This window comes from Mirounga angustirostris, unplaced genomic scaffold, assembly GCF_029215605.1.
Source record: "Mirounga angustirostris isolate CCGP_5_RB_7025 unplaced genomic scaffold, mMirAng1.0.hap1 SCAF_1, whole genome shotgun sequence".
Taxonomy (NCBI): domain Eukaryota; kingdom Metazoa; phylum Chordata; class Mammalia; order Carnivora; family Phocidae; genus Mirounga; species Mirounga angustirostris.
This window is the reverse complement of record NW_026991709.1, coordinates 1,053,083-1,080,867: the sequence shown is the minus strand read 5'-3', so window position 1 is coordinate 1,080,867 and position 27,785 is coordinate 1,053,083. Positions and strand designations below refer to the sequence as shown.

The 27,785-nt window shown below is 43.0% G+C and overlaps 1 protein-coding gene across 3 annotated transcripts in view; it reads left to right on the top strand.

Moving 5' to 3' along the window:
- PCBP3 (poly(rC) binding protein 3) overlaps positions 1-27,785 on the top strand; it is a 267,570-nt gene that overhangs the window by 57,180 nt on the left and 182,605 nt on the right. For 2 of the 3 annotated variants that reach the window (XM_054504057.2, XM_064577794.1), the window contains exon 2: positions 24,121-24,156. The exons of the other annotated variant lie outside the window; for it this stretch is intronic. The gene's annotated coding sequence lies outside the window, so the exon portion shown is untranslated. The remainder of the gene's footprint in view (positions 1-24,120; positions 24,157-27,785) is intronic. 3 annotated transcript variants of the gene reach the window in all.

The following is a 27,785-nucleotide window of genomic DNA, read 5'->3' as shown; positions in this document are numbered from 1 at the left end:
ATTCCATTCTGGGATTCCCCTGACATCCTAAATGGCTTTTTAAAAAATTGCATACATTAAGGTTTACTTTTTGTGCTGTAAAGTTTTATGACTTTTGACAAATGCTTACTGTCTTGTAGTCCCCATCACTGTGTGATACAGAATGGTTTCACTGCCCTGAAAATGCCCTGGGCTCTGCCTATTCAGCCCCTTGCCCGAGCCCCAGATAAGCACCGATCTGTTTTTTTTTTTTTTTTTTAAGATTTCATTTATTTATTTGAGAGAGAGAGAATGAGAGAGAGCACATGAGAGGGGGGAGGGTCAGCGGGAGAAGCAGACTCCCTGCCGAGCAGGGAGCCCGATGTGGGACTCGATCCAGGGACTCCAGGATCATGACCCGAGCCGAAGGCAGTTGCCTAACCAACTGAGCCACCCAGGCGCCCAAGCACCGATCTGTTTTACATCTTTGCAGTTTTGCCTTGTCCAGAATGTCATATAGTTAGAATCATATAGTGTGTAGCTTTTTCAGACTGGCTTCAGTCACTTAGCAATTTATATTTAAGATTTGTGTGTGTGTGTGTGTGTGTGTGTGTGTGGCTTGATAGGGCATTTCTTTTTATTGCTGAATAGCATTCCGTTGTATGAATGTACCAGGGTTTGTTGGTCCATTCACCTACTGAAAGACGTCTTCGTTGCTCCCAGTTTTTGGCAGTTACGAATAAAGCTGCCCTAAACATTTCATGTGCAGGTTTTTGTTTGGACATAAGGTGTCAGTTCATTTGGGCAAATACTGGGAAGCACAATTTCTGGATCATGTGTAAGTCTGTGTATAGTTTTGTGAGAAATTGCCAAACTGTCTTCTGAAGACAGTTCCCACTAGAAATGAATAAGAGTGAGTTCCTGTTGTTGCACATCCTCGTCAGCATTTAGTATTGTTAGTTTTTAACATTCTAACAATTCTAATAGACATGTAGTTTTATCTTATTTTTCTATTTTTTATTTTATTTTTTTAAAGGATTTATTTACTTGGGAGAGAGGGGAGAATGGGCAGAGGGAGGGGGAGAGAGAGAATCCCAAGCAGACCCCCCACTGAGCATGGAGCCGAGTATGGGGCACGATCCCACAACCCTGAGATCATGACCTGAGCGGAAATCAAGAGTTGAACGCTCAACCGATGGAGCCAGCAGGCTCCCCTGTATCTAGTTTTAACTTGCAGTTCCCTAAATCCCCAAATTTGCAGTTTTGCTGTGTTTTCATTTGGTGAGTCAGTTTTGAAGACTGAGTCTCTTCAGGGGAAACTTTCTCTTTTCCAAATGATCTGTGTCCAAGTCTTCCATTGACAGTACACACATCAGTTTAGTTTGTGCAGCCTCTTTCGAGCCTGAGCTGTCTTTAAGATCTGCATCTGTGTACTGATTATGAGGATCCGTTGTTAGCCAGGGTGGCCTGTGTACACTTGGCCCTGCAGTGTTGCTGCTTTCTCAGCGAGAGCTGCGCATCAGCTCCCAGCAGCACATGGGAGCTTGGGGATAAATGTATTGTCTAGACTTCAGGAAATTACTCCAGAAGTAATACAGTTCCAGATTACCATATGCCAGCATGGCTCTGAAGTTTTCCTTGGCATTCTGTTATCTTTCTGATAAAACCCGAGCAAGCAAGCCCCATACCTGCGTGTTCTGGGTTTTCTGGCATGGGCCTGCAACCTGCCTCTCTAGTTCAACTTACTGTTTCTCCCTTTGCTTTAGCTTCTGTTCCAGCCCAGCTGGCTGAGCCCCTGACCTCGTGTTGTTTTCCATCCGTCAGGCCCGCCTCTCTTCAGACTCTGCATAGCCAGTCCCGCCCATGTGCCTGTGTGTCCATGCACTTCCCTTTCCTACCCAGGACACAAGTGTCTTCCTGAACAGTGTAGCTCACTGTTAACCTTGGTGAGGTGGAGGGAGACTGCTGGCCCACCTGGTGTTGTGGCTATTAGGTCCCACATCTCCTGCTCCTAACATTGCATGGGCCCCTCGAGGCCGTGTGCACCCCCTTTACTCCCTGTGCTACACCCCATTCACTCCCTGTGCTGCGCCTTCTCTGGAGGGCCCAGCCCGCGTGCTGAATGCGGGAGCCCAGTGCAGGTGGGGCCCTTCTCAGCATGCCACCCATCCGACCATCTCAAAGAGGGGTCTTTCGGAGGTGCGGGTCTGCATTGTCTTAGCTTGTGGGCTCTTAGAGATGATGATCAGAGTCGATGATGCCCACGAGAGGGATGGTAAAGGTGTGCAGCCATGTGACTCTGACTTGACCTGGTCAGCAGAAAAACTTCTCGCCAGCTCAACCCAGCTGTTCTCCTGTGTGCACAAACGCATGTGCAGATTGCTTTCCTCTGGATCTGGTTCTTTATCTGCTTCCGCGTCTCCTCTCCAAAGCTTCCCAAAGGAGGAGCCTGCACGCCTCTTATGGCCCTGCCCCTGATTTCTGTTTTGTTTTGTTTTGGTTTTCATTTGCCTGTGGTGGGTGTTCTCCTTGTTGGCTTGGCTCGGAAGGGGGCCTTTTGCCAGGGCAGCTGCAAGTGGGACATGCACAGAGCCACTTGCTCACACTCTGGTCGTGTTCGCACTTTGCTTCAGTGTAGGGGTTGGGGAGTGTAATGGGTTTATGTTTCTGCCCTTTTGCTTTCTTGCCCCGAACGGGCTGGCTGTCTGCACCTTGTCGGGTGCTCTGCCTTCCCTGCTGTGTCTCGGCTCCCTTCAGTGTGGCCACTTACATCTCCACGCCCCTCACTGCTTCAGGGGTCTTACCCTTTCTCTGTTCTGGTGGCTCCTTCCCTGGACCTGTCCTATCACCTCTGGACTCAGGTGTCTTGTCACCTGTTTGACATCTTCACTCACAAGGCAAACAAGCACCTCAGACTTACACACCCAAAACTGAGCTCTGAGCTTTCCACGGGGGTTCCAAGCCAGAAGTCTGGAGCCTCCCTGATTTCTACTTCTTATCTCAAACCCTACAGTCAGTCCTCCAGGAAATCTTGTGATTCCAGGCACCCAGCGAGTTGGTGAGAACATCAGGTCTTAAGATTGGATTTAAACAATACAAAACCCACTCAAATGCTTCTGATGATATTATCTGGGGGAGAGTTTGACGGTTTGTGTGAAGTAAATATACTGGGCAGTTAATTCCAGCAACACTGGTGCAGCTCCATCAGTATCAGATGGGTGCATGTGGTGACAAGAGCTCTGTCATGTGAAATGTTGTTTCTGTATGACGATAAAAGAAAACAATCATAAAGATAAAATCACTCTGAATGTATATGTATATATGCAATATGCATATATATATGTATATGCAATAACTGAACCTCAGAATGTGTAGAAAAATTGGCTGATTTACAAGGAGAAGTTGATAATTCTGCAGTCATATGGGCTATTTTAATGTTCCTTTCTCAGGAATCGATAGGTCAGATACAAACACATACATAAAAGTGTACAAGATTCAAACAAGCTCTAGTTCTTGGTCATATAAAAAAACAATAACCAGTTGGAGAATACGTATTCTCTTGAGGCACATGAAACATTTCAAATCTGACCTTGCATTTGGTCACAAAGTAGACCTCAAGTTCTTTCAGACCCTATCCTCTGACTCAGTGAAGTTAAGCCACAAATCAATCATAGAAGCACGGAGAAGGAAAGTTTATGTATTTGACATTTAAAAAACACTAAAGATCATTCCAGTTAAAGAGGAAGTCACAATGGAATTCTCCAGAATTAACTGATTATAACAATGTAAGTTAAGGTTTGTAGAGTGTGGCCATGCTTGGGGGGAATGTTACATCCTTAGGGTTACCTATTTGAAACAAAGGCTCAGAATTGATCAAATAAGTGCCCAAGTTATGAGGTTAAGAGAGCAAAAGAAAGTAGAAGGAAGGAAATGATAAAGGTAAGAGCAGAAATTTGTGAAATGGGAAACAAAGAAAAATAGAAGTAATAAAATAAAAAGCTGCTTCTTTGTAAAGAAAAAACAAAATTTTCAAACCTTTGGCAACTGTAGAAAGAGAAATTAGAGAAACGATTCCATTTGCAATAGCACCAAAAACCGTAAGATACCTTGGAATAAACCTAACCAAAGAGGTAAAGGATCTATACTCTAGGAACTACAAAACACTCATGAAAGAAATTGAAGAAGACACAAAAAGGTGGAAAAACATTCCATCCTCATGGAATGGAAGAATAAACATTGTTAAAATGTCTATGCTAGCCAGAGCAATCCATACCTTCAATGCTATGCCGATCAAAATTCCAATGACATTTTTCAAAGTGCTGGAACAAACAATCCTAAAATTTGTATGGAATCAGAAAAGACCCTGAATGGCCAAGGAAATGTTGAAAAAGAAAAACAAAGCTGGGGGCATCACGTTGCCCTATTTCAAGCTATATTACAAAGCAGTGATCATCAAGACAGCATGGTACTGGCACAAAAACAGACGTATAGACAAAGACGTATGGAGCAGAATAGAGAGCCCAGATATGGACCCTCAACTCTATGGTCAAATAATCTTCAACAAAGCAGGAAAAAATATGCAATGGAGAAAAGACAGTCTTTTCAATAAATGGTGCTGGGAAAATTGGACAGCCACATGCAGAAGAATGAAACTCCACCATTCTCTAACACCATACACAAAGATAAACTCAAAATGGATGAAAGACCTCAATGTGAGACAGGAATCCATCAAAATCCTAGAGGAGAACATAGACAATAATCTCTTTGACATCGGCCACAGCAACTTCTTTCAAGATACATCTCCAAAAGCTAGTGAAACAAAAGCCAAAATGAACTTTTGGGACTTCATCAAGATAAAAAGCTTCCGCACAGCAAAGGAAACAGTCAACAAAACAAGGAGGCAGCCCACAGATGGGAGAAGATTTGCAAATGACACTACAGATAAAGGGCTTGTATCCAAGATCCGTAAAGAACTTCTCAAACTCAACACCCAAAAAACAAATAATCAAGTCAAAAAATGAGCAGAAGACATGAACAGACACACTTCTCTGAAGAAGACATACAAATGGCTAACTGACATGTGAAAAAATGTTCATCATCATTAGCCATCAGGGAAATTCAAATCAAAACCACACTGAGATACCACCTTACACCAGTTAGAATGGCAAAAATTGACAGGGAAAGAAACAACAAATGTTGGAGAGGTTGTGGAGAAAGGGGAACCCTCTTACACTGTTGGTGGGAATGCAAGTTGGTACAGCCACTTTGGAAAACAGTGTGGAGGCTCCTCAAAAAATTAAAAATAGAGCCACCCTATGACCCAGCAATTGCACTCCTGGGTATTTACCCCAGAGACACAGATGTAGTGAAAAGAAGGGCCATATGCACCCCAATGTTCACAGCAGCAATGTCCGCAATAGCCAAACTGTGGAAGGAGCCGAGATGCCCTTCAACAGACGAATGGATAAAGAAGATGTGGTCCATATATACAATGGAGTATTACTCAGCCATCAGAAAGGATGAATACCCAACTTTTATATCAACATGGATGGAACTGGAGGAGATTATGCTAAGTGAAATAAGTCAAGCACAGAAAGTCAATTATCATATGGTTTCACTTATTTGTGGAACATAAGGAATAGCATGGAGGACATTAGGAGAAGGAAGGGAAAAATGAAGGGGGGGAAATCGGAGGGAGAGATGAACCATGAGAGACTATGGACTCTGAGAAACAAACTGAGGGTTTTAGAGGGGAGGGGGGTGGGGGGATGGGTTAGCCCGGTGATGGGTATTAAGGAGGGCACGTTCTGCATGGAGCACTGGGTGTTATATGCAAACAATGGATCATGGATCACCACATCAAAAACGAAGATGTATTGCATGGTGACTAACACAACATAATAAAATAAAATAAAAATAAGAAAAAAAACCTTTGGTAAGATTGATCAAAAACTAAAAAGAGAAGGCATGAATAAACACTGTGAGTTATATCTTGTTAATGATGTGAGCGATCAGCATTAAGGTGGCATTTGTTAATTAAGTGCAAAACCAAATCCTGGCAGGGCTTCCATAGGTTTTGAAGAGTTGATCCTAAAATACAGGTAGAAGAGTAAGGAACCAAAATGGTAAGTAAAAAAAATAAATAAATAAATACTGGGAGACTTGCCCATTCAGATGCTAAAGCTTATTATAAAGGTGTAGTATTTAGGATTTTTGTTGTTGGCCCAGGAACAGACAGATATGTCTGTGCAGCAGACCTCCTCACAAACACCTCTGCACCTTCCCACCCTCACACTCCCCCACACCCTATACTCACACCCTCTCACACCCCCCCATCACACCCCCCTACAACTACCCACACCCGCCCATACCTATCTACACTCCCATGCTTCCCCCACTCACAGCCCCCCCATAGCCACACCCTCTCACATGCCCTAACACCCCTACCTACACCAAACACCCCATATCTCCTACACCCATACCCCACAAACACCACCCCCTGTACTCATGCCTACCCACCTATATCCACCATACACCCTCCACACCCCACTCCCCACATCTCACCCCCCACACCCACGCACCACCTATCTACACCCCCCATGGGCCCCCCCCCCTCAAATCCCCCACATCCCACACATCCCACACACCCCCCACACAACCATACTCACACATAGGAATGCATAATACTGGAGGTTGTATTATAAGTCAATGGGGAAAAGATAGACCTTTTAGTCAGTATTGCTGGGATAATCTTCTACCCTATGGTAAAGATAAAATTAGATCCCTACCAAGTGCTTCCTATATGAGACTGAATTCTAGATGGAATAAAATCCTGAGTGTGAAAAGCAAAACTAACACGTACAGATGAGAAGACAAAAGACTTTTGTGACATCTGGGTGCAGATGAATTTCTTAAACCAGGCACAAAAAGCACTAACTGTAAGGAAAAAGACTGGTTTGTTTGACTATATTATATAGGAAAATCATCTGTATGGTAGATTTTTTATAGAATTAAGAGAGACTACAGACAGGAGGAAACATTTGAAAGTCAAAAAACATGAAAAGGATTAATATCAGAGATCTAGAAGGAGTAAACCTACAATGGATAAAGGCTGTAAAAAGACAATTCAAAATGAGAAAACCAAAAAGGTTTTTATAAACCTGTGTGAACACTGATTTTTCTGTGAATCCATGATAAATGGATTAACACAATGAGAGATCGTTTCATATTAATCAAATTGGCGAGTCAGTTAATGCATATTGGTGAGGTGTGGGGGAAATGGGAACTCTTACACCTTGCTCTTGGAAGTACTGATTGGTATAACTGCTTTGGAGATGAATTTGGTTACATGACTAAGTGGAAAATGTGCACATAATATGACCCACCAATGCCATTTTCAGGTATTTGCTCTAGAAGATGCTGGCAGGTGCCAAGGATATGGGCCTACTGTGTTTGTAATAGTGAAATGGTAGAAACTACCTAATTGGCCTCAGTAAGGCGATCCAGGCATCTGTTTTATTCATACAGTCAAAAATTATTCAGCATTAAAATGAATGAATTAGATCTACGTGTATCAAGATGCATAAATCTCAGTAACAGGGTTTACTGTAAAAAGCCAAGTTACCAAGTAGGGGTATATTATGGTATCTTGTTTGGATATTTACATAACCAGTAAAGGTATAAACATCTGAATTAAGTAAAGATGGTTTAGATTTTGTCATTATCAACCTATAGGGAAGGAGGGGTTATCAGTTGGGTCTAGGGCTTTAGTGCTATTTGCGTGCATTTTTAATAGAGTTCTAAAGTAAATAAAGCAAAATGTTGACTACTCTTTATTCTTCATGGTAAGTACATAGATTCCTGTTATATTTATTTTTTTGATTTGAGATATAATTAACACCCCATTAAAGTGTATAATCGAATGTTTTGGTATATTCACAGAGCTTTGCATCCATCACCACTATCTAATTTCAGAACATTTTCTTTTTCTTTTTTTTTAAGATTATTTATTTATTTATTTATTTGACAGAGAGAGAGACAGCTAGAGAGGGAACACAAGGAGGGGGGAGTGGGAGAGGGAGAAGCAGGCTGAGCAGGGAGCCCAACATGGGGCTCGATCCCAGGACCCCGGGATCGTGACCTGAGTGGAAGGCAGACGCTTAATGACTGAGCCACCCAGGTGCCCCTTCAGAACATTTTCTATGACCTAAAAAGAACATTTTCTACGACCTAAAAAGAAACCCTGTACCGTTTGCATTACCCCCCGTTCTCCCCTCCCCCCAGTCCCTGAATAACATTAATCTATCTTTTGTCTCTGCTGATTTACTCACTGCAGACATTTCAGATACATGGAATCATACAGTATATGACATTTTGTGTCTGGCTTCTTTCACTTTATGTAATGTTTTCGAGTTTCATCTATGTTTTAGCATGTATTAGTACTTTATTCCTTTTTATGGCTGAATAATATTCCACTGTATGGATATACAACATACTGTTTATCGTTTTATCCACTGATGAACATTTGGGTTGTTTCCACTTTTTAGCTATTATGAATAATGCTGTTATGAACATTCGTGTGCTAGTTTTTGTGTAGATGTACTTTTTCCAATCTTATGGTTATACAGGAGTTGAATTGCTGGGTCACATGACAATAACATGTTTCACTTTTTTAAGAAACCGCCAGTGTTTTCCAAAATGGCTGTACGGTTTTATATTCCCACCAGCAAATTCCAGTATTTGCACATCCTCACGAATACTTGCTTTTGTCAAGTCTTTTTGATTATAGCCATTCTGGTGGGTGTGAAATGCTGTCTCCTTGTGATTCTGATTCGCATTTCCCTGATGACTAATGATGTTTAGAATGTTTTCAATTGTTTATTGGCTGTTTATATACATTCCCTGCGGAAAGGAGTATTCAAATCCTTTGCCCATTGTTTAATAGAATTGTCTTTTTATTGTTGAGTTGTAAGGATTTTTCATATATTCTGGGTACTGTTCCCTTACCAGATTTGCAGAAACTTTCTTCCATTCTGTGGGTTGTCTTTTTACTTTTTTGAAAGTGTCTGTTGAAGCACAAAATTTTGTAAATTTGATGAAGTCCCATTTATTTATTTTGTTTTGTTTTGTCACTTGTGTTTTTGATGTGACATGTGAGAAACCATTGACTAACCAAGGTCATGATTTCACCTTTATCCTAAGAGCTTTATAGTTTGAGCTCTTGCATGTAGGTCTTTGATCTACTTTGAATTAATTTTTGTGTATAGTGTGAAGCAGGGGTCCGAATTTGTGCTTTTGCCCGCGGATGTCCAGCCATCCCAGCAGCATTTCTTGAGACATATAGTCTTTCTCTGTTGATTGTCTTGGCACTCTCAGTCAGAAACCATTGACTAAATGCAGGGGTTTATTTGTGGATTCTTAATTCTCTTCCATGGAAATATTTACAGCCTCTATCCCATATCATCTGTATCAGTATCTACACTCGGATTTTCTGTTTTTTTCTTGAGTCAGTTTCAGTAGTTTGTATTTCTTTCCAGGCAATTGTTCACTTCATCTAGTTAATCTAATTTGTTGATATAAAATTTTTCTTAGGGTTTCCTTGTAATCCTTTTTATTTCATAAGTTGGGCGGTAACGTTTCTTTCATTCCTAATTGTAATTAAGTCTTCTATGTTTCTGAGTCAGTCTAGATGAAGACATGTCACTTTTGTTGATCTTTTCAAAGAACCCACTTTTGGGGCATCTGGGTGGCTCAGTCGGTTAAGCACCTGCCTTCGGCTCAGGTCATGATCTCAGGGTCCTGGGATTGAGCCCTGCATGGGGCTCTCTGCTCAACAGGGAGTCTGCTTCTCCCTCTCCCTCTGCCCCTTCCTCCTCTAGCGCTCTCTCTCTCCCTCCCTCCCTCCCTCCTTCTTTCAAATAAATAAATAAATAAATAATCTTTAAAACAACCACAAAAACAAAGAACCCATTTTTGGCTTGTTTTTCCATTCTCGATCTCACTCATTTTTGCTCTAGGGCTTGTTATTTCCTTCTGCTTACCTTTGGTTTAGTTTTCTTTTGTTTTTCTAGTTTCTTGGTGGAAGTTAATGTTACTGAGTTGGGATCTTTCTTTCATTTTTGAATGTAAGTGTTGACAGCTTTGATGGAGCTCCTGCCCAGTTCTGCCCCTTGTGGGGCTGTGGCTGCTGGGCTGGGCTTTGGGGAGGGGCAGGGAGGAGGCCTGGGCAAAGCGCTGCAAAGCTCCTGCTCTTACCTAAATCCAAATTTTCTTGCATAAATGAATAATCCTTGGATTGCTGCAGGCCTTTGGTTAATTCCCAGAGTCCTTAAACAGTTAATTATGAAAATGTGGTCATTGTCCTCATTACATTTATGGAGCAGCGAGCTGCCCGCAGTCATTACTCTGCAGCTCCCAGTCATGCCATCTACCTACCATGTTTTATGATCAAAAAATGAATGTGATTGCAACAGGATATTTTATAGAAATTGGTTAACCACTTCTAAATGTCACAAGGAAAGAAAATGTATAAGACTAGCCAGGAAGTTTTGGAAAAGAAAACAGTGCATGACTGCTTATCCTATTTGATATCAAAACTTTCTGTAAAGCTAAAGAAATCAAAGCAGTTGGTATTACGGGTGAAAGATACCAACAGCTCAGCAGAACAAAGTAGAGACTCTAGAGCCCCGCTCATGAAAAGGGGGATTCATGTGGGAGCAAATTCCTGGCTGGTATTAAACCCTGCCTAATGAACTCATGGAACAAGTCCTTTTTGTGGGATTTGCGCAGTTGTTATCAAGCTAGTTGTTCATGATTTCTCACCCTGAGGTTGGGTTGACTTCGTCTCAGAATTAGGGACGTGTTGTCAGCCATGTGAGAGGAGGCTGTGGGAAACGGGGGTGCTTTGCAGTGGATGTGGGGTGAGTCGCCAACAGCTGTTGGGTGGCTCAAGGGTTCATCACTGGGAAAGCCAAGGGAAACAACCGAGGAACCCCCACAGAAAGTATGGGTATGACTTCTCCCAGCATGATACCAAACCTGGAAACTGCAAGAATTCCAGATTTCAAAACTTCTATAGAATACCCAAATTCAGAGGCTGGTAAAAGGAAGTGGGGACATGTGGTAGCCAATGGTTAGTAGAGAGGGCCTCTAGATCCATAACTAAAAGATAAGCTGATGTGAAAATAGTGAGGGGCTTTAACATGTATGAGGCTTTTGTGCCTAAAGAGAGACACTTGGTGTTATTTGTTCTGTATTTAAGACTTAACATGTTAAATACATATAATATATATATATATAATATATATTTATGCTTAGAAAATGCTTCTGCATATTATATATATAATATATAATTTTAAAAATAATTTAAGCAGTGTTAGAAATTATTTAAAATATATTAACAGTAAAAAAAAGCATGCAGAAATAAAATGATTATGAAATTTATTACTATATGTAAACCTCAAAAAATACAGGTGCTGTAGTTTCAATTAATTTCCCCATCACTGTGCCCCTTGCAGGGTGACAGTGGTTTAATGGAAGCTCACCTGTGCAGCTCTGTTTGGGCAGGTAGCCTCCTGCAGCACAGTGGTAGAGCTGCAGGCCGGCGGGACCGGGTCACTGGGAGACTGCGCCACTTAGTCACTTGTCTAAGATCATTTGGACCTTGAGTTCACCCTGAGCTCCTGTCTCAGATTAGAATCTAATAATGATTCTGTCTTGCGCTGATGCTCACAGCCTGACTGGGGCCCCTGTTGCTGCCCAGGGCCACTCCCGATGTGTGGGGGTGCCTTGATTTCTGGGCATACCTCTGTACTGTAGGCCCTTTGCCTTCTGCCTCCAGTTGTGGAAACAGCTGCTTGGCAAAGAGCTTTGTTTTTGTTTGTTCGTTCGTTTGTTTTTGGTGGAAAGTGTTAGAGGCTAAAATCTCGGCTCCAGGGTTCCACTTTTCAAGAGTGAACTGAAGACAGACCTGTTGTGGCTCTGAGTTCACAATGATTGCCTCCCAATTCAATTAGATTATTATTAGGTCCATTAAGTTTTTAAAATCTAATATAGAAAATACCTGAATTTATTCTTTTCTACAATCTATTTACTTTAATTTGCTGAGCCTTTGACCAAAAATTTATGTGCATCCTTCCTTTTTTTTTTTTTTATCTTCATGTGTTTCATAGATTCACACCCAGTGACTTTGTTGCTGGATTTTGAGCAGGCAGTTTATGGAAGGAGATACCAACAAACATGGAAAGATGCTGCCCCTCAGTACTAACGGATAAATGCACACACATCATTCTTTGACCGCCTTATTGGCATATATTTTGGGGAAGTTTATAATAGAGTTTTGGCACAGAATCACAGAGACCAGACTGTCACGTGTCACTTGGTGTCTCAGAAAGTGACTGGACAGATGTGGGGGCCTGGGGGCTCTTCATCTTTGTGTGTCAGGGGCTCTGAAATTCTCAGGCACTTTGGCTAAAAATTCTCTCAAGAATTTGTCTTCAGGAAACAATCATAGGGGATGTTCACTGCAGCATTAATTTAAATAATTAACAAGTGGAAGCAGCCTGAAGGCCCAATAATAGAGGATTTAGTAAATTCAGTTACTGTTCTTCTATAACACAGAGAATATTAGGCAGCAGTTAGCATTTGTAGGAATGACTCATGGCATGAAAAAATGCACCCAGCATATGCAGTCAAAATACATGTAAAAACAGTATATATGACATGAAATATTGGGGTTTGTGTGTGCTGTGTGTGTGTATGTGTGTGTGTATTTTAAAGGCCTCAAGGAGATACAACCAAAAGCTTATGGTATCTGTTTCTGAGATCTGGGACCACTGCTGGTATCTATGTTCACACATTTTTGAGTTTTCTAAATTTTCCTAACTGAACAAATACCACTTTTATAATCATAGGAGAAATAATATATGTTTTTTTAATTGCAGAAGAATTATATGAAAATTACTCTGATCTCTGATATGCAGAAGCATTTTCTAAGCATAAAAGCAATGCAAGTAATTTCAAATAGTAGATAAGTTTTATTTTTATGGACAGATTTCTTCAGGTATCAATAAACATTATTAAAAGCCTAAAAACAAGCTGTTATGAACATTTTCTACAGATATTTCAGACACAGATATATTACATTGTTCTAAAAGCACATATAATTATTTCATTTTGTTTAAAAAATATATAGGGAGCTCCTGGGTGCTGCAGTTGGTTAAGCATCCAACTTTTGGTTTCAGCTCAGGCCCTGATCTCAGGGTCATGGGATCGAGCCCTGTGCTGGGCTGTGTGCTCAGCACAGAACCTGTTTGAGATTCTCCCTCCCTCTCCCTCTGCCCCTCCTGCTCTTGTGTGTGTGAGCTCTCTCTCTCTCAAATAAATCAATCTTTAAAAAAATTAAAAAATATGTATAGGTTAATGTTATAATGAAAAACTTCTAGAAGAAAATAAAAGTTTACTGCTGTCGGTGTTTTCGTCTGGGAGTTGCAGGTGCTTTTATATATATTTCTTGTACTTCGCTGCACTTTCTGTACAAAGAGCAGGCATGTGTTTTGTTGTCACAGGATGCATACTTGTTGTCACAAAGATAGAATCTGTGTGCGTGGCGGGACACCCATGTGGGGCAGCCTCTCTTGTCAGGTGTTCCGGGGCCTGGGTGTGCAGGACTCACCCTCTGTCACTGATTGAAACCTTGTATTTGGGGAGTTGTCCAGAAAGTCTAGTAGATGTATTTTAGGCAACTTCAGTGCCTGGTGAGAGCCCACACAGATCTCCTGTGTCTGATTCTGGTAATGAGAGTGACCCACACTCAGAAAGCCAAGGAGGTAAAAATAATGTAGTTTAAAATTTTAATTTAATAAGTCCGTTTACTAACTGAGATTGAAACAAAAATCCTTTTATTTATGATTGCAAGTTCATAGTGAATAAAGTTTGTCAGTATAATATAAAAATGTTGAAGCATGGATGTACATAATCTGTATTCACAGAGTATGATCTATTAAATGGAAAAATGAAACAAAAAAATACACCCTCCCCATTGGGCACAAGCCTGAACTTCTAAGCAGTGGAAGCACATAGTCACTGGTGTGTGGCCAGATGAGAGGGCCTGCTGTCCTGGGCCAGGGGGCAAGGTGGGCCCACTATGCAGGGGCTCTCAAGGTCTGTGCTTCTTGGCCTTATTGACCATGTCACCACCATGCATTGAACTCTAGATGCTATTTTTTGAGGTGGAGGAGTAAAGAAGCTCAGCCCCCTGGCTACCTCCCTCTCTTTTCTCCTGAGACCATCTCTAAGAGTATAATTACTTAGAAAGGGTAATTGCATTGGTGGATTCTGTGATGAGAATGAAGCTGAATCATCCTTGCCCATCCTCCCCACTACAGAAGCTCTTTTAAACCCTAGTTACCCCTGACTCTTGTTGGCACTGAAGAACTCGAAGTTCATTCTGCTGCAGGGGGTGGGTTAGTGAGATACTCTGTCCCTCGGATCTGGAGAAATTTGGAGTCAAGGCTGTTTTCCTCCTGAAGTCAGATCTTTAGTATGGTCTATGGGTAAAAAAGTGGCATTTGCTCATCTTCCTTTATTGAGATCTGTCAAAATGTGAGCTCCCATTTAGGACAAACAGGACCTATGAGCAGATTCCTGGGAGCTGCATTTCCAAGTGTGTCCCGCTGCAAACCCACTAGCATTACCCCAGGTCACTATTAAGTGGCCTTTGGAAGTGGTGGCCTAAAACATTCCACATGGTGGTCCATGGCCACTGCCCCCATTTTGCTGGTCTCTGCTCGCTCATCTTCCTCTGATGGGGGAGCCCCAGAAGCCAACTCCATGTTGGAAGGAGAAGTGGAGCCTGTGGGGTCCTGCCTTCATAGCCATGGGTCGGGCCATTCTGTAACATGAATATTAAAACTCTGATGTAAAATGTCAGCAGCATCCATGGGAGTGTGAGGATGACAACGGGTATCAGATATGTGGATTTGTGTGGTTGGCCATGGGTGAGGGAAAAGGCAAATGGCAGGGGGCCCTGTGGTTGGGATGGGGACCTCAGTGGATTCCAGAACACCCTCCCTCCCTGAGTTGTCAGCAGAGTGATTTCAGGCTATTGGAACACAGATGCTGTTCTGGTCTGAGGAGGCTGTGGGAGAACCACCTTCAGGAAAGGAGGGCTTCTATTTTTGGTAGATGCTCTGGTTGGAATACTAAGAGTCCACAAAATTCCTCTGCACCTAACAGGGAAATTACAAACAGTAGTTCAAATAAGAACATTACTATTATTTGCATCTATGGCTAAATTCACGAAAGGAATAGAATTTTGCTTGTTCATTTTGCCTCATTTCTAGTCAGTGCTTTTAAAATGTGTTTCTAATGCTAAATTCTGTTGTGGTTATGTGTGGTTGCATTTGCGATGCTGCAGCGTCATTCATGTTCCAACCAGGGACGAAGGAGAAAACCTGCACTCCGGGCTGTGGCTCATGTGGCCCATGGGGGGGTTAGCAGCGGTGTTCGCCTGGGCCACATGAGCGCCACAGTGCCCTGAACTCTGAACAAGTGACCGAGTCCGATCAGACCCACACTGATTGTGTTTGGACTTGCAAGTCTCTCATGGTAGGTACAATGTCTTCTCTTGTTCCCCCTCCCCATCCAGTAAGTGTTATTTTATTCTGTTCTTTTGAAAAAAAGAGAGAATACCCACAGATGTCGAGCCTCCCAGCACACGGACAGTTCTTCCTGTTGTCCTTCGGAGTCTTGCCCCTCACTCAGGGAGGGGAGCCCTGACCTGCGTGCAGGCCCCTGCTTGGTGCACTGCCTGTCTGTCCTTATGTCTCTTCACACGTGCACCTGTCTGTCCAACATGCAAGGGGACTTGCCTCCCACCTAGTGCTCTTCCTGGAGCTCCGTCCCTGCCCCCATGGGGCTCATTTCTGGTGGGGGTGAGAGACAAGAGTCAAGAGAAATAAGTTAAAAATGCGATGGTGCATGGCAGATGGATCAGAGCAGGAAGACTGGCAAGGAGTTGGGGAGCACCTGCCAGGTGGCCCCGGAGGCCTTTCAGAGGAGGTGGTGGTCAGGCTGGTGGCGTGACAGAGCTTACACACAGTGTGGCTGCAGCAGTGGTGGGTGGTGAGAGAGCAACATGGGAGGGCAGTGGGGGCAGTGAGCAAAGGGTAGCTGAAATGTGCTTTGGAGAATAGTGGTGCCTGTCGGCCTTCCCTCCAAGGGGTTGTGGTGTTACTCCTCAGCACAGTGGGGTGTCTGAAGCTCATTCTGGCTGCGGGAAGGTGGGTTTGGTTGGGAGGCTACAGCCTGCAGAAGGGCAGATGGTGGGCACGGTGGGTACTAGGGCTAGGTCAGAGGCTGTGCTAAGGCAGAGCTGATGGACTTGCTGGAGGATGGGTCAGGGAGGCTGGTGAAAAGGATTGGAGTGACTCCCAGGGGGCTGAGCACCTGAGGTGCGATTACCTTGGGATCGTCAGGGATTGGTCTTGGACTTTAGATCTAGACATCCCAGTTGCTTGGTCAGGTGGGCAGTTGATGCCGAAGCTTAGGGGCGAGGGCAGGGCAGGGAGTTGGATTTAGGGAGTCCAGTGGAAAATGTGTATCTATGGCTATGGACTGGATGGGCTCACCTGCAGAAGGGAGTATGGTCAGTGGAGAGGAGCAGAGCTCCCCCAGTCCAACCCCAGAAGCTGGAGGCTGGAGGCCTGAGGGGTTGGTGCTCACTGTGTGCCTACCCCCCCACCCCCACCCCCCGGCGCCTGCGCTTCCTCCTGCCGGTGCTCAGCAAGCTGCTGGGAGCACTTGATCCAGCCAGGGCTGCCTGTCCCTGTCCAGCAGACAGTGCAGCCGTTTTGGACATTTAGGTCTCCCTCTTGGAGGTTTGTCTCTTTTAAATTTCTTCTCCCATGGCATTCAGGATTTGGAGGAAAACTCTCCATGTGACCTGCACCCTCCACTCCTGTGCTGGGTGCTGGCGGGTCTGCACGGCCTGCTTTCCATGTGTGTGTGTGCCATCCCTATGTTGACTTTGGCGAAGTATTTGATTAAATATTTAGCCCATTTTAAAAATGGTTTTTGTTTTCTTATTAAATTTTGAGAGTTCCGTGTGTTCTGGACGGTCCTTTATGGGGCACTGTTCTGATCTGCCGCTTCACTCATCATTTTTATAGCGGTGTCTTTTGATCAAAAGTTTTAAATTATGATAACATCCAGTTTATCCATTTTTTTCCTTTTATACATCATGTTTTTTGCATCACGAAAGAATTCCTTGTGAAACCAGAGGTCTGTAAGATTTCCTCTTGTTCTTTCTTTCTTTCAGAAGTCTTATAGTTTCAGCTCTTGTATTTAAGTCTGTGATCTATCTTGAATAATTTTATATAGAATGGGAAGAAAATGTCAAGATCCTTTTTTTTTTTTGGAAAATGGTGTCTAATTGTTTCAGCATCTGTTAAAAATCTTATCCTTTACCCATTCAGTCACCTTGGAACCTTTGTCAAAAATCATTTGGCCATGTGTTTGTGTTTTCAAGGGTACCTGGGACTTATTTTAATCAGGAGTGGTAAGAAAGGCCGACACAGAAATGACTGTCATGAAGGAAGAAGTTTGTGCTCAGAGGTCCCAAGAAGCAGGAGGCAGGCCACCCAGGGCCCCACGAGGAAGCACCAGGGTCCGTCAGGAGGCAGAGGCCGTGAGGGGAAAATGTGGGCAAGAGTTTTATTGTGGTTTCTATGGGAGGAACAGGTGAGGCAGGGTCTGCAGGCTTAAGTTTGGCTAGTTTGAACAATTTCAGCAGGCCCTAGGGCATAGGGACTGTCCCTGGTTATCTGGTCCCTGGCCCTGGGGTGATTAGAGCAGGGGGATGGTGGCCCAGAGTGAGAGCCCCATAGAGGAGGTTGGGGGGGTGGGATTGGTTGGTTTGCTCCCGGGGTGAGTTGTTTATCCTATCTGGAACTGGCTAACTCTAGGGGGACTGTCCCTCTAGGGTCAGCAAGGCCCAGATGTCAAAGCATAAGAACATAGAAAACTAAAAATGTGGTTAACAAAGTGTAGACTATTTCTGGACCACCCTGTTCCTTTTAATCAATCTGTCTTTATTGCTGTAGCTTTATAATAAATCTTGAAATAAGGCAGTATAAGTTCTCCCACTTTGTTCCCTTTCTCAAAGTTGTTTAGGCTGTTTTATTTCTTTCATATTTCCATACACATTTTAGAATCCACGTAGCTAGCCTGTTCTGATTTTGATTGAGATTGCACTGAATTGATAGATCACCTTGATGCGATTGACATCTTGTTGAATAGAAGCTCAGAGGGGACATCATCCTTAGGTTTGTTCCTGATCTTGAGGGTATCCGTAATTCTCTCACCGTAATATATGATGTTAGCTGTGTATTCTAGCTGGAGCTCCTTTGTCAGGCCCGGAAAATGCTCTTAACAGTCTGGGTTTGCAGAGAAGTTTTTCATGAGTGATAATTGAATTTTGTCAAATGCTTTTTCTGCGTCTGTGGAGACAATTGTATAGTTTCCTTTATGAGTCTGTTTATATGGCCCACCCATATAACTTAGTTATATTGATTTAAAAAAAATATTAAACCAATTGCATTCCTGGGTTGAAATCTACTTTGTCATAACGTATTTTTTTTTATATTACATGGTTTGATATGCTAAAATTTAAGAATTTTTGCAACTATATTTATGAGGAATATTGGTGTGTTTACTTTTAGTGTATTTTTCTGGTTTTGATATCAAGTTAATATACTTGCCTCATTGAGTTGGGAAGTGTTCTCTTATATTAAATTTTCACGATGAGTTAGTAAGGAATTTGTCTTATTTTTTCCTTGAATATTTGGTAGAATTCACCACTGAAGCCATCTTTTTTTGGTAGGAAGGTTTTTAACTTGAGTTCAATTTCTTGAATACATATAAGGTTATCTATAACCTTCTTGAGTGAGTTTGGATAGCTTGGTTCTTCTAAGCATTTGTTCCCTCTATGTTATTAAATTTATTGCCATGACATAGATCCTAACATTCCCTTATTACATTCTGTTTTATTTATTGATTGATTGGCACGAAATTCACATAACATGCAATTAATCATTTTAAAGTGTGCAGTTCAGTGCATTCACAGTGTTGTGCAGTTACCACCCAGTTTCAGTCTTTTTCAAAACTTTTTCATCATCCCAGAGAAATGCTCCACACTGATTAAGTAATCACTTTCCATTTCCTCTTTCCCCATCCCCTGGACACCACAAATCTGCTTTCCGTCTCTTTGGATTGACCTATTCTGGGTATTTCATATAAATGGAATCATATAGTGTATGACTGTTTGTGCCCGGCTTCTTTCATTTAGTGTCATGTTTTCAAGGTTCATCTGAGTTGTAGTGTGGATCAGTACTTCCTTTTTTTTAATGGCTGCAGAATATTCCATTGTATGGATATATTACAGTTTATCAATTCATCCATTGATGGACTCTTGAGTTGTTTCCATATTTTGGCTATTGTAGAATAATGAGGCTATGAACAAGTATCTGTTTGACTCCCTGATTTCAGTTCTTCTGGACGTGTAACTTGATGTGAAATTGCTGAGTCGTGGTAATTCTGTTACCTTTCTGAGGAATTGGCAAACTCTTCTATAGATGCTGCACAGCTTTACACTCACAACAGTGATGTGTCAAGGTGCCTGTTTCTCCATGTCCTCACCAACACATGTCCTTTTTTTTTTTTTTTTTTTAAGATTTTATTTATTTGACAGAGAGAGAGACAGCTAGAGAGGGAACACCGGCAGGGGGAACAGGAGAGGGGAGAGGCAGGCTTCCCGCTGAGTAGGGAGCCTGATGTGGGACTCGATCCCAGGGCCCTGGGATCATGACCCGAGCCGAAGGCAGACGTTTAATGACTGAGCCACCCAGGCATCCCAACACATGTTCTTTTCTGCTGCTTCGATTATAGCCATCCTAGTAGGTGTGAAATGGTTCCACATGGTGGTTTCGACTTAACTATCTTTTTAGTGGCCTTCGTATCAGTAGTAGTATTCTATTTATCATTATTGAGACTGGTAATCTGTGTCTCCTCTCTTTTTTTCCTGGTGAGTATGGCTAGATGTTTATCAATATTATTGATCTCAAAGAACCAATTTTGGATTTCATTAATTTTGTGTATTGTTTTTCAATTGAAGTATAGTTGACACAGTATTACATTTGTTTCAGATATGCAACATAATGATTTAATAATTCTGTATTTTTATTCTTAATTGCCTTTCAGCTCATTTATTTCTATTCTTAATTTTTTTCTTCTGCTTACTTTGGACTTAATTTGCTCTTTCTTTTTCTTTCTAGTTTTATATAGTAGAAGCTTAGGCTATTGAAAACTTTCTTTTTTCCTAATCTAGGCATTTTAGTGCTATAAATTTTCCTCATGGTACTGCTTTTGCTGTGTACCACACATTTTGATATGTTGTGTTTTAATTTTTACTCAGGTAAAAATGCTTTCTAGTTTCCACTCTGATTTCTTCTTTGACTCATGTGTTACTTATAAGTGTTCTATTTTTCTGTTATTGATTTCTGATCGAATTCCATGGTGGTCAGGGAACACACTACATCTGATTTCAATCTTTTAAATTTATTAAGACTTTTAAAAATGGCTCAGAATATGGTCTTTGAAAATATTCCATGATCACTTAAAATAATGTGTATTGTTTTGTTATTGTGTAGAATGCTCTGTAAATGTCAATTAGGTCATGTTGGTTGATAGTGTTGTTTGAGTCTAAATATCCTTTATTGATCTTCTGTTTAGTTGTTTGACCCTTTATTAATATGTAATGCCCTTTACTTCTGATAGTATTCTTTGCTTTGCTCTGAGACCTACTTTTTCTGATGTTAATATAGCCATTTCATCTTTCTTTTGATTAGGGCTAGCACAGTACATTTTTTCCAATCTTTTTCTTTCAACCTACTTGTATATTTGTATTTAATCTTCTGGGTTTTTTAATCCACTCTTAAGATCTCTTCATTTTAGGGGCACCTGGGTGGCTCAGTCGTTAAGCGTCTGCCTTCGGCTCAGGTCATGATACCAGGATCCTGGGATCGAGCCCCACATCAGGCTCCCTGCTCTGTGGGAAGCCTGCTTCTCCCTCTCCCACTCCCCCTGCTTGTGTTCTCTCTCTCGCTATGTCTCTCTCGGTCAAATAAATAAAATAAAATCTTTAAAAAAAAAAAAAAGATCTCTTCATTTTAATTAGGGTGTTTATACCATTTATATTTAATGTGATTATTGATATGACTATGTTTAAACCTATCATTTTGCCATTGTTTTTTTATTTGTCCCAGTTGTTATTAGTCCTCTTTTTCTGCTTTATAATGGACTAAGTACTTTTTATTTTTATTTTTTAAAAGATTTTATTTATTTGTCACCTAGACAGAGAGAGAGAGAGCATGTGCACAAGCAGGGGGAGTGACAGGCAGAGGGAGAAGCAGGCTCCCTGATGAGCAAGGAGCCCAATGTGGGACTCAATCCTAGGACCCTGGGATCATGACCTGAGCTGAAGGCAGACAATCAACTGAGTGAGCCACACAGGCATCCCGGACTGAGTACTTTTTATGATCAATTCTAGCACCTTTGCTAACTTATTAGTGATATCTCTTCAAGAGGTTGCTTGAGATTCATTGCATATATCCTTATGCAATGCACCACCAAAAGTGGTGATAAGGATATTTCAAGTATTTCAAAAATATTTCAAGTAATATTATACTAATCCACTTAAGAGTATAAAACCTAACAACAGTATACTTCCATCTCACTTCTCTTGGCATTTACTTTTACATTTTATAAACCCCATCCTACATTGTTATTATTTTTGCTTTAAATAGTCTGTTATCTTTTAAAACAATCTTAAAATTAAGAAAAAGGCTTGTATATTTATTCATGAATTTTGTTTCCGGTGCTTTTCATTTCTTTTTGTAGGTCTGGATTTCCTTTTGATATTGTTTTCCTCTTGTGTGATGGACTTAGTTTAATATTATTTGTAGTTAAAGTGTGTTGGTGATGATTTATTTTAGCTTTTGTTTGTTGGAAAAAGTCTTCATTTTGCATTTGCATTTGAAAGTTATTTTCATTATGTATGGTATTTCAGGTTGACAGTTTTGTCCTTCATTACTTTAGAGATGTCATTCTACTGGTTTCTGGCTTGCATTGTTTCTGAGAACTCCTCTGTCCACCATGTCTTTGTCCCTCTGTACATAATGTTTCTTTTTTGTCTGGCTATTTTTAAGATTTTCTCTTTAGGTAAGCTGATTATGATGTGCCTTGGTTTAATTTCCTTCACGTTTTCTTCTGCTTGGGGATTGTTGACCTTCTTGGATTTGTGGGTTCATAATTTTCATCAAATTTCAAACATTTTTTTGTCGTTATTTTTGGAAATATGTTTTTTGTCCCATCCTGTCCTCCCCCTCTGGATCTTCAATTACATTATATTTACATAATTTGTGTGTGTGTGTATCCAATTATATTTCTGCTTTTTTTGTGTGGGGGGAGTCTTTCTTTACATTTCATTTGAGATAGTTTCTGTCTGCTCAGATTGTTTTGTTTGCACATTGACTAATCTTTCCTTTTGTAGTGTCTAATGTGATGTTAATCCCATCAAGTATATTTTCCATTTCAGATGTTTGACTTGGGCTTTTTAAAATTTTCATGTCTCTCCTTAGTATGTTGTGCTTTCCTCTATCTTCTTGAATATATACAAGGTCTTTATAATAGCTATTTTAAGGACCTTGTGTACTAATTATTTCCTTGTATTTTGTATTGATCAACTGTTCTCATTATGAGATATATTTTCATGCTTCTTTGCATGCCTGGTAATTTTTGAATGCGTGAAAGACATTGTATATTTTATGTTGTTGGGGTCTGTATTTTTTCAAATATTTTAAACTTTCTTGGAGAAATGCATTTAAGTTACTTGGAAAGTTGAGATCCCTGGGTGATGTGTTGTTGGACATTGTTATGCAGTACCTGGTTTAGTATGTCAGCTCAGTTGGTGGTAATATGGCCCTGCTGCTGAGGCAGTGCTCTTCCAGATGCTCAGCCAGTGGCCCCATGTGACAAGGTTTCCTCATCTGGTTGTTGGAAGTGTGAACGATTCCTAGAGCTGTCGGAGTCACAGCTGCTGTTTATCCTGCTCTTTCTGTTGGCTCCTTCCTTGGCCTCAGATAGATTGCTCATCCACACATGCTGATATGTGTCTAGGTTAAGCCTCAAGTTGATTCACCCAGAGGTCTCTGGAGCATTTCTCTCTGCAGCTCTCTCCTTTTGGGTTCTCTACCCTGCTATTTCTAGCTGCTCTGCGTCCCTGAATTTCAATTATTCTCTCACCTCAGGACTCCCCTGGCTTTGCCTGGGTTCCTCCTTCCTGCAAGCTGTAGGCTGGGCAGAAACTTCCCCCAAGCTGTAGGCTGGGCAGTCAGGATGCATCACATTTGTTTCCTTCCTTGGGGATCATGTCCTGTGTCTCAAAACCCTGTCTCATGTCTTTGGTCTGGGTTTTAATTGTCAATCTGGTCTGTGTGTCTGCTTCTGTCTCAGCTAGAAGTGGATGGACGTCCTCTGTTAGGGGTTTCTACTCTTCCTCCGGTCTTCAGTCATCACTGTATACAGGCCTTGGGCTGCCTGTAGGAGCCTTTGGTAGTGCCATTTACTTACACATTAAGTCTTTGCAAAGGCAGAGTGCCTTGTCCTGTCCAGGTAAAGCACTGTTCAGACTCGGAGCTGAGACCACATGGTGCCCTAGGGGTCCCACCTACCCGCCCCCCCACCCCCCCAGTCTTCTCCTTACCACTCCCCATGGGCCCAAGGGATTGAGAATCTATACTTTCCCAAACTTTCCCAACACTTTCAATCAGCTTTCCGACTGTGGGTCAGGGTTTAGGGGAGTCTGGGGCTCTGAGCATGTATCCGTATCTTAAGTTCTGAACTCAGTTTAGAATCTGACCTCTTTTATGGAACTTTTTTTCCTCTGGAAAACTGCCTTTGACCTTCTAAATGACTGATTTATGAGTACATTCTTTTAATAAATTCCTTTGGTTTGATAAAATTTGGCATCTACGGTGGTACATTATTCTTTGGGTTATTTTCTGTGTATGATTTCCAATTAAAATTATTTTTTTAACCCATTTACAGGGCTATCTACAGAGAGAGATCTTCACATGGTTCCATGTAAGTAGTGCCTCTTATAATGCCTTTATGGAGGTTTGATTTAAATTCAGTGATTCTGAGTCAGGTGACTTTGAAGGTCTTGAAGCCATGTGTCTTGCTGCCTCTCCTTACGGCCTGGTTTCCCATCACATGAGGGACCTTTCACAGGTCAGAGTGCACCAACAGTGTCAGTGATTTGCATGATGTCTTTCTGACCTTTGTAGAACCAAGATTTAAGAAGAAGCCGTTTTCTCCTTTTCTGGTAAACACTTTTCTCCACCTTAGCCTGACCAAACTGTCCAGCAGGGGGCCTGAGGGCCGGTGTCAGGGTGCACTGCTGGACACGTGCGTTTGTCCCACGCTTCCGCAACACACACCAGCCAGCAGCGACAGGTGTGTGCTGTGGCCGTGGTGGTGAGCCCAGGCTGTGGCCTTGACTCCAGTTTTGCAAAACCAACTTGAAATGATTCCTTTTAAATCCTTAAGATGTCTTTTCCTAAAGCTTATAAATGTTGTTTTCTAAAGGTTTTCAGCAGGAAACGCGATTTTCAGCACTCTTGCGTGGAATCCTGCTGTAGTCATGATAGCAGTTTGTTAGTGAAGTGCTTGATTAGTTCTGGCTTTGTTGATCGCGACACTTCCCATCTGATCCCTTACTCCATCCTCACAGTGCCCTGGGAGGTAGCTACTGTTGTTCTGCCCCCTTTCCAAGGCTCAGCGACACGACACCACTGTGTCACCAGTGGTGAGACCAGGATTTGAGCCCAAGCCTCTGACCTCATGAGCCTGAGTCCCTTCACAATGGTAGGATAAGCAGGAGCTGCCTTGTTGGTAAGACATGGGCTCTGAGTTCAGTGTCTGCCCTTCCTGGTGGTCTTGATGGCAGCCCCAAGGAGCCACCCCGGAGTCCTGCGCTCAGCTGATCCCGGTCAGAGAGCAGTAGTGCCACAGTCCCCCAAGCTTCCAGAGCCTGTAGCCTGCAGCAGGGGCCGTGACTTAATCAGCAGCCCCCTTGGGAGAGACAGTGGTGGTGGTGAGGAGTTGGGGAACAGTAGATATCTAGGGCTGGAGGGGAACCGGAGTCCTGACTGCTATTAGAAGAGGAAAGTTCTTAATAACAAAGCGGAACAAAGGCCTCGTTTGTTCTTTCATTCATCTAGCAAATATTTACCAAGTGCCTGTGATGTGCCAGGCACTTTTCTGAAATCCCAGCTTCCTTTGGCTCATACCCATGTGGGGCTTACAAAACATAAATATACTAAGTAAACACATCATAGTGTGTCAGGTGGGCATGCTGGCCGTGGAGGAGGGAAAGGAGGATCAGGGGTGTGGGAGTGCTCCTGCAGTCTGACTAGGCCCACCCTAACAAGGGCCATCTGAGCAGAGCTTTGCAGGAGGTGCAGCAGCGAGCCCTGTGGGCACTGGAGCACAAAGGGCTACAGGCCGAGGGGAGCCATGTGTCCGGCGTGCTCATGGAGCATCGGGGAGGCTAGTGTGGCTGGAGCAGTGTGAGTGAGGGGCAGGGGGCAGGAGATGAGGTCAGAGAGCAACAGGGTGCATATCAGGGGCCTGAGGCCTGTTCTCACTCTGCAGGGCACAGGGGCGGAGTGTGGGAGCAGTGAGCCCGGTCATCTTTTTTCTCTCAGTGCTGGATTGTTAAACTAAAGCTGTTATACTACTTGCTTCTTAGAGGACATCCAAATCCCCACTGGCTTGGGACCAACTCTAATTGTGCAAATCCGGATCTAATTCTCACAGACATCCCGAGGGGAAGGCCTCTGGAATTCAGGCATATAAACAACGCCTTGTATGTATGTACTGGGCCTCTTTCCTCTTGGATTTGGTGTCGTCCAAGTTTCTCCTCCTGGCAAATGGGGAACCTGGCTGATAGTTCTGGAAATAAGCAAGCATGCTTGGGTGGGGGGGGCTGGCTCCGAGTGACACCCTGTCTTGTGTGCACAGCACCTCGGGCTCCCAGCGAGGAGAGGAGGCCCCAGGCTGCTGGGCTGAGAGGCTGGGACGAGCAGCGCAAGCTGGCTGCCACGAGCAGCGCAAGCTGGCTGCCAAGACTGTGATTCTGGAGGGTTGCAGCACAGATTCTGGGAATTCCCGGAGGCATGGTGAAGTCAAGGCAGTGAGCTTTTTAGAGGTCACCTGTGGCCTCTCCTGCAGGTGAGGAGGGAGCTGTTAGGAGCATTGGGCTGGTTGGAGCAGAAACGGCTGATTCCAATCCAGCCAGTCCTGCAGTGCCTTCCTGTGGGCTTCCTGCCGAGCTGGAATGGAGCTCATCGGCAGAGGACGTTTCCCAGGGGAAGTGCAGCTTTGGAAGGACTCGGTTTTCCATTTGCACATCCCTGAGAACTTTCCACACTTCCTTAGAGTGAGGTGAAGGGCAGTCGTCTGGAGTAAAGCCGCTTCTGTGTGATGGCTGTGCTTTGACAGCCCCGGGAATCCCACTTAGTTTTGCAGAGGGGACAAGGCTCCCACAGCTACTTAGTAGCAGAGCCCACTCCCTGCGCATCTCCAAACCGGGCCTTCGACCACACGAAGATCAGGACATTAAGAGACAATGCTAACAAGACTATTGAAATTTTTATTTACTTTGAGGTCTTTTATTTTCTGTAATATTGACTTGGTTATTTCATTTGTATAGGGTGTTTTTCTGCATTGCCTTAAGATAACAACTCACTGCAGAATTGGAAGATTTGGCAAATATGAAAAAGAACTTTAAATCTCACCTGTAATGAGTATAGCTAGGAGGACTGGGACTGCTCCATCAGGGCCCTCCTTCCCTGCTGTGTCCTTCTTGATGGTGACCCTGCTTCCTTCCTATCTCGGGTGGGTTGCCTGGGGGGCCACCCTACAGAGGGTCTCAGAGCCCACCCCAGTCCTGGCCATACCTCCCTAGTAGGTTTGCTTGGATTGGAGGCAGTTCTTGTACGCCTTTCTTCCTCAGATTCCTAAATCTAATCAGACCTCAGTCTTAGCTGATGGCCGTGCCTCATAGTTCAAGGAGAGAAGTGGCGCTTCACTTTCCCATCCCCCCGATGCAGCTGTCCTGCTGTGCTGCCCCCCGCTGGGTCTCCCTGCACCGGGGCTGCACAGGGGCCTTGCTCCTGCCCCAGTGAGGCCCTCTCTCCTCTGCGTCTCAGTTCCTTCTCCCTGGCAGGCCACTTCTGTTGGCATCCAAGATAACTCAGTAACTCCCATCTTAAAATTAAAAAAACTCCTCCCTTGATTTTCAGCCAAAATGGCAGATTGAATTCAGAGCGACCTCTGCTGCTTAAGAACCCACTAAAGTGACAGGTGAGATATTTTTAAGAGGAAGAGGCCACCAAGAGATGGAGAGGAGATGACAGGATTTTGGGAGTTCAGGAAGCAGATGGACAAACAGAGGGACATAGCAGATCTGAGAACAGAAAGTGGGGAGGCTTGCACACACTTGTGCTGGGGGGTCTGGAACACAGATGGATCACACTGCAGACAGACCCCCAAGTCTCAGGAATGACATTGCCATGTACCTCTGAAAATGAGGGGGGCAGTAACGATGGGGCTGAAATTGGAAGTTGGTGGAAAGCCTGTTTAGAAAGCAACCAGGTTCTCAGCCCTCCTCCCCCACCCAGCTTGACAAGCCCCTCCTGCCTCTGGCT